We start from the raw sequence: 7066 nt of genomic DNA on the forward strand, positions 1-7066 counted from the left end.
GAGGGGGCGAGGGAGGGGGCGAGGGAGGGAGGGAGAGAGGGGTGAGGGGGCGAGAGAGGGGGCGAGGGCGGGGGTGTGGGGGTGAGGGAGGGGGCGAGGGAGCGGGTGAGGGAGGGAGGGTGGAGTGAGCGAGCGAGGGAGGGTTGGGGGTGAGGGGTGTGGGAGGGGTGTGACAGAGGGACATTAATAATGAGGGGTATGTGAGGGGGTAATGGGAGGGAGGAGAGCGGGACGAGCGAGTGGGCAAGGGAAGGAGCGAAGGTGGGAATGGAGAAGTAAGGGAGGGAGGGGGCAGTGAGTGAGGGAGGGTGAGGATGAGGGGGGATGGAGTGAGAGAGGTTGTGGGAGTGAGGGAGGGTGTGGTGTGAGAGTGAGGCTGCTGTGAGGGAGAGGAAGGAGTGAGGGAGGGAGGGGGAGGATTGAGGGAGGGGCAGGAGTGAGGGAGGGGGCGGAGTGAGTGAGGGAGCGGAGGAGTGAGGGAGGGGGAGGGAGTGAGGGAGGGGGTGGTGTGAGAGAGAGGATGGTGTGAGGGAGGGGAAGGAGTGAGTGAGGGAGGGGAGGAGTGAGTGAGGGAGGGGGAGGAGTGAGTGAGGGAGGGGGAGGAGTGAGGGAGGGGGAGGAGTGTGGGAGGGGAGGGGGTGAGTGAGGGAGGGGGAGGAGTGAGTGAGGGAGGGGAGGAGTGAGTGAGGGAGGGGGAGGAGTGAGGGAGGGAAGGAGTGAGTGAGGGAGGAGAGGAATGAGTGAGGGAGGGGGAGGAGTGAGGGGAGGGGGGAGTGAGCGAGGGGAGGAGTGAGGGAGGGGAGGTGGAGGGAGGGAGGGAGGGGAGGTGGAGGGAGGGAGGAAGGGAGGGGGAGGGGGAGGAGTGAGGGAGGAGGAGGGAGGGGGAGGAGTGAGTGAGGGAGGGGGAGGAGTGAGGGAGGGGAGGGAGTGAGGGAGGGGGTGGTGTGAGAGAGAGGATGGTGTGAGGGAGGGGAAGGAGTGAGTGAGGGAGGGGGAGGAGTGAGTGAGGGAGGGGGAGGAGTGAGTGAGGGAGGGGGAGGAGTGAGTGAGGGAGGGGGAGGAAGTGAGGGAGGGGGAGGAGTGTGGGAGGGAGGGGTGAGTGAGGGAGGGGGAGGAGTGAGTGAGGGAGGGGGAGGAGTGAGTGAGGGAGGGGGAGAGGTGAGTGAGGGAGGGGGAGGAGTGAGGGAGGGAAGGAGTGAGTGAGGGAGGAGAGGAAGGAGTGAGGGAGGGGGAGGAGTGAGGGAGGGGGGAGTGAGGGAGGGGGAGGAGTGAGGGAGGGGAGGTGGAGGGAGGGAGGGAGGGGAGGTGGAGGGAGGGAGGAAGGGAGGGGGAGGGGGAGGAGTGAGGGAGGAGGAGGGAGGGGGAGGAGTGAGTGAGGGAGGGGGAGGAGTGAGTGAGGGAGGGGGAGGAGTGAGGGAGGGGAGGAGTGAGTGAGGGAGGGGGAGGAGTGAGTGAGGGAGGGGGAGGAGTGAGGGAGGGAGGGGGAGGAGTGAGTGAGGGAGGGGGTGGAGTGAGTGAGGGAGGGGAGGAGTGAGTGAGGGAGGGGGAGGAGTGAGTGAGGGAGGGGGTGGAGTGAGTGAGGGAGGGGAGGAGTGAGTGAGGGAGGGGAGGAGTGAGTGAGGGAGGGGGAGGAGTGAGTGAGGGAGGGGGAGGAGTGAGTGAGGGAGGGGAGGAGTGAGTGAGGGGAGGGGAAGGAGTGAGTGAGGGAGGGGGAGGAGTGAGGGAGGGGGAAGAGTGAGGGAGGGGGAGGAGTGAGGGAGGGGGAGGAGTGAGGGAGGGAGAGGAGTGAGGGAGGGGGAGGAGTGAGGGAGGGGGAAGTGTGAGGGAGGGAGAGGAGTGAGGGAGGGAGAGGAGTGAGGGAGGGGAAGGAGTGAGGGAGGGGGAGGAGGGAGGGAGGGGGAGGAGGGAGAGAGGGGAGGTGGAGGGAGGGAGGAAGGGAAGGGGAGGGGGAGGAGTGAGGGAGGTGGAGGGAGGAAGGTGGAGGAGTGAGAGAGGTGGAGGGACGGGGGGAGTGAGGGAGGGGGAGGGAGGGTTCTCTCCGACTGGAGTCAATCTCACCATGATTTTTTGTGTATTGACTCCGACAGACAGGGCGATCTCCTTGCGTTTGTCACTGTCTGGATAGTGATCCTCATGGAAGAGTCGCTCCAACTGTTCCAGCTGGTCTACTTGGAATAAAGAGATGGTGAGAGAGAGGGAGAGAGCGAAAGAGAGACAGAGAGAGTGAGCGAGAGAGAGAGAGAGAGAGAGAGAGCATGAGAGAGACAGAGAGAGAGAGAGTGAGAGAGCGATGGAGAGAGAGAGAGAGAGAGTGCAAAAGAGAGGGAGAGAGAGGGACAGAGAGGAGGAGAGAAAGAGACAGAGAGGGAAGTAGAGAGAGAGAGAGATAGATAGAGAGAGAGACAGAGAGAGAGATAGATAGAGAGAGAGACAGAGAGAGAGAGACAGAGAGAGAGATAGATAGAGAGAGAGACAGAGAGAGAGATAGATAGAGAGAGTGACAGAGAGAGAGAGACAGAGACAGAGGCAGAGAAGGGGTGAGAGAGATAGAGAGATGGAGAGAGAGGTGGAGGGGGAGAGGGGGAGAGAGAGAGTGAAAGAGAGAGAGCAAAAGAGATAGAGAGAGGGAGAGGGAGAGAGGGAGAGAGAGGAAGAGAGAAAGAGACAGAGAGAGAGAGCGTTAGAGACAGAGAGAGAGACAGAGAAGGGGTGAGAGAGAGCGAGAGAGAGAGACAGAGAGAGAGGGGGAGGGGGAGAGAGAGAGAGAAAGACAGAGAGATGGAAAGAGACAGAGAGGGAGGGAGGCAATGAGAGAGAGGCAGAGAGAGACAGAGAGATAGAGAGAGGGAGAGACCGAGAGAGAGGGGGAGGGGGAGAGAGAGAGAGAAAGACAGAGAGATGGAAAGAGACAGAGAGGGAGGGAGGCAATGAGAGAGAGGCAGAGAGAGACAGAGAGATAGAGAGAGGGAGAGACAGAGAGGGGGAGCGAGAGATAGAGAGAAAGAGAGGGTGAGAGAGGGACAGAGGGAGAGAGATGGAGAGAGAGAGATGGAGAGAGAGTGAGAGAGAGAGGAGAGAGAGAGGAGAGATAGATAGAGAGACAGAGAGACAGAGACGGAAGGAGACAGAGAGCGAGAGAGAGAGACACACAGGGAGGGAGAGATGGAGTGAGACAGAGAGAGAGAGAGAGAGACAGAGAGAGAAAGACAGCGAGAGTTGGAAAGAGAGAGAGACAGAGAGGGGGCAGTGAGAGGGAGAGGGAGAGAGAGAGAGAGACAGAGAGAGAAAGACAGCGAGAGATGGAAAGAGAGAGAGACAGAGAGACAGAGAGAGAAAGACAGCGAGAGATGGAAAGAGAGAGAGACAGAGAGGGGGCAGTGAGATAGAGAGGGAGAGGGAGAGAGAGAGAGAGAGAGCGTGAGAGTGGGACAGAGAGAGAGAGAGAGAGAGAGACAGAGAGGGGGCAGTGAGATAGAGAGGGAGAGGGAGAGAGAGAGAGAGAGAGCGTGAGAGTGGGACAGAGAGAGAGAGAGAGAGAGACAGAGAGGGGGCAGTGAGATAGAGAGGGAGAGAGAGAGCGTGAGAGTGGGACAGAGAGAGAGAGAGACAGAGAGAGAGAGACAGAGAGAGAGATGGAAAGAGAGAGAGCGAGAGACAGAGAGGGAAAGAGAGGGGGAGAGAGATAGAGAGAGAGAGGGAGAGAGGGACAGAGAGAGAGAGACGGAGAGAGTGAGAGAGACGGAGAGGGAGAGAGAGAGACAGACAGACAGAGAGGGAGAGACAGAGAGAGACAGAGAGGGGGGAGCGACAGAGAGAGAGAGAAAGAGTGGGGGAGAGAGACGGCAAGAGTGAGAGAGTAAGAGAGATGGAGAGAGAGAGATGGAGAGAGAGAGAGATGGAGTGAGAGAGAGATGGAGTGAGAGAGACAGAGATGGAGAGAGAGAGAGACAGAGAGTGAGATGGTATTGTAACATTCACATGCTGAGTTGTCATTGGCCTGCAGGCATCTGTAAGGACTGCTATTGTTTAGAAGACCCAGGGGTCCTGACTCCATCTTGTCCACACAGTGCTGTATTGATTGAGAAAGCTTACAGACCTGATGCTTCATTAAAAGAGTTTAAAGTGTAATACTCTGTTGTCCTGCAATTTATTATTTTTATACAAAGTGTGCAAAACAAGACATGGTGTCAGAACAGGGATTTGAAATGCACATCGTTGGAGCTCCCTTACCTCGAATGAATTGGGAATCCTTGAACTTACATAGAGAATGGAGCAAGTTCAAGCAACACATGGAGTTGATGTTTTCGGGTCCACTGAAAAGTAAAGGGGAGGAAGAAAGATGCAGCTACCTACTCCTGTGGATCGGAGAAAAAGGGAGAGACATTTTTAACACATGGTCTCTCACCGCGGATGAAGCAAAGGTACTGAAAAGTTATTTTGACCATTTTGAAGCATATGTGATGCCCAAGACAAATACGATATTCGCTAGGTACAAGTTTCAGGAGAAAGTACAAGGAGCTGGTGAGTCGTTTGAACAGTTCATGACTGAGTTAAAACTACTGGTAAAAGACTGTATATGCAGATAAAGATGAGATGGTCAGAGACCGCATCATGTTTGGAATACATTCAGCTAAAGTGAGAGAAACTTTTGAATGTTGGGTCCGGGCTAACGCTGGACAAAGCTATGGACATAGCTAGATCGCACGAGATAGCCCAAGCACAGTTGAAAACCATAACCAGCGCCACGAACAGCTCGAGTGAACAGACAGTGCATGCAGTTAATAGACGCACACCAAAGAACACTGCTCAGAGAGCGTGTTTCAGAACAGAAAGAACAGCAAGAGTTCTAAAAATGGGCGACACAGACATAAAACGCTTCAAAAACTGTGGATATTGTGGAAACAACTGGCATGGAGAAAAGGAGTACTGCCCTGCCAAAGGAAGGCAATGCACTAAATGTGGTAAACGGAACCACTTTGCTAAAGTTTGCAAGACTGTTTTCGGAAAAGCAGTACACACAGTGAGTGACGGCCAAATGCCAGATAGAGAGCCAAATGCAGAGGAACTGTTTATTGATTCGGTGTCACAGAAAAAACAGATTTCAGAGACTGAGCAAGCTTTTGCCGATATTGAGACAGGAAAACAGGGCAAAGAGCTTAAGTTTAAACTAGACACTGGATCTCAGGTTAATGTAATTCCTCTGAGTGAGTATCACAGCTTGAAGGATGAGTGTGAGCTACAGCCCACCTCACGCAGACTGACTGGCTATGGGGGTGAGCAGCTCAATGTAAAAGGCACATGCGTGATGAAATGCAAGTACAAAGAAAGCGACATGATGTTGGACTTTTACATTGTTGACACTCAAGCACTTCCAGTGCTAGGTCTAAAGGCATGTTTAGACATGGACCTCGTCAAGCTAGTGCTATCATTGACAGCACCAGTTGAGAAGCAGACAGTCATGGAGGAGTTTGCTGACGTTTTCAAAGGAATCGGACTATTCCCAGGTGAATGTACTATTCACCTTGACCCAGCAGCAACCCCTGTAGTTTGCCCACCGAGAAGGATACCCCTTGCTCTACGTAGTCACCTGAAGGAGGAGCTGCAGAGCATGGAGAATACAGAAATCATCGTCCGGGAAACAGAACCGACAGAGTGGGTCAACGTGTTAGTAGTGGTTGAGAAACCACGTACAGGCAAGCTCAGAGTCTGTCTCGACCCCATAGATTTGAACAAGGCTATCAAACGCCCTCACTACCCTCTACCAACGCTAGATGACATCACACCCAAGCTAGTGGGAGCACGTTACTTCAGTGTAATAGACGCACGATCAGGATAGTGGAATATCAAGCTCATGGAAGAGTCATCTAAGCTAACAACATTCAACACACCATTTGGACGCTACCGATTTCTGCGTTTACCATTTGGTCTTATCTCAGCTCAGGATGAATTCCAGCGGAAGATCGACGCAACCTGTGAAGGCCTCGACGGAGTAGTCGCAATCGTAGACGACATCCTCATCTATGGCAGGAATAGAGAGGAACATGACAGGAACCTCCGTGCGATGCTACAAAGATCACGGGAGAAAGGTATCCGGCTCAACCCCAAGAAAAGCATAATCGGATCCACCGAGATCAGTTATTTCAGGCATCGCCTCTCAACTGATGGCATTAAGCCGGATCCAGGGAAAATCTCCGCCATCAAGAAGATGGAGCCGCCGAAGAACCGCGCAGAGCTAGAGACAGTACTAGGCATGGTTAACTACGTTGCCAAGTTTGCCCCGAGCCTCTCCGAAATCAACGCACCCATGCATCAGTTAAACAACATGACACAGCATTTCAGAAAATGAAAGACCTAATCACCAGAGAACCAGGACCAGTTCTTGCCTACTTCGACCCCAACAAAGAGCTCAGACTACAAGTGGATGCGTCAAAGTACAGACTAGGCGCAGTATTACTGCAAGAAGGAAAGCCCATCGGCTACGCTTCCAGAGCTCTCTCAGACAGTGAAATCAACTATGCTCAAATCGAGAAAGAGCTATATGCAATTCTGTTTGGATGTAAGCGTTTCCACCAATACGTCTATGGCCGACAAGTCATTGTGGAATCCGACCACAAGCCCCTCGAGTCAATCATGAGGAAACCACTAGCCGCAGCCCCACCAAGGCTACAGAGAATGATCCTTCAGCTACAGAAGTACGACTTCACAATCATTCACCGTCCAGGCAAAGATATTCCTGTCACAGACACGCTCTCCAGAAAGTCTCTTAGCTACCAGGACAGCAGCCTCAGTGAAGGCATGGATGTGCAGGTGCACATGGTGTACAACAGCTTACCTGTGAGTGACTCAAAAACTGAAGGAGATCCGAGCAGGAACAGAGAAAGATGCACAACTCACACTGCTGAGCAAAGTCATACATGAAGGGTGGCCTGAGGAAAGGAGGAAATGCCCTCAGAGCATATCTGAATTCTGGAACCACAGAGACGAACTGTCGCAAATCAACGGAATCGTCTTCAAAGGGGAGAAAATCATCACTCCTACCAGTCTCAGAGAAGAGATGTTGACAAAA

General features: G+C 53.9%; 1 protein-coding gene across 1 annotated transcript in view; it reads right to left on the reverse strand.

The window, feature by feature from the left end:
• The window catches only part of LOC147109741 (protein capicua homolog), a 445457-nt gene that overhangs the window by 81960 nt on the left and 356431 nt on the right, over nucleotides 1-7066 (reverse strand). The window lies entirely within an intron of this gene.

The sequence above is a fragment of the Somniosus microcephalus genome, chromosome 12 (genome assembly GCF_052327205.1).
Source record: "Somniosus microcephalus isolate GS21.2 chromosome 12, FLI_Smic_1.0, whole genome shotgun sequence".
In the NCBI taxonomy this organism is placed as follows: domain Eukaryota; kingdom Metazoa; phylum Chordata; class Chondrichthyes; order Squaliformes; family Somniosidae; genus Somniosus; species Somniosus microcephalus.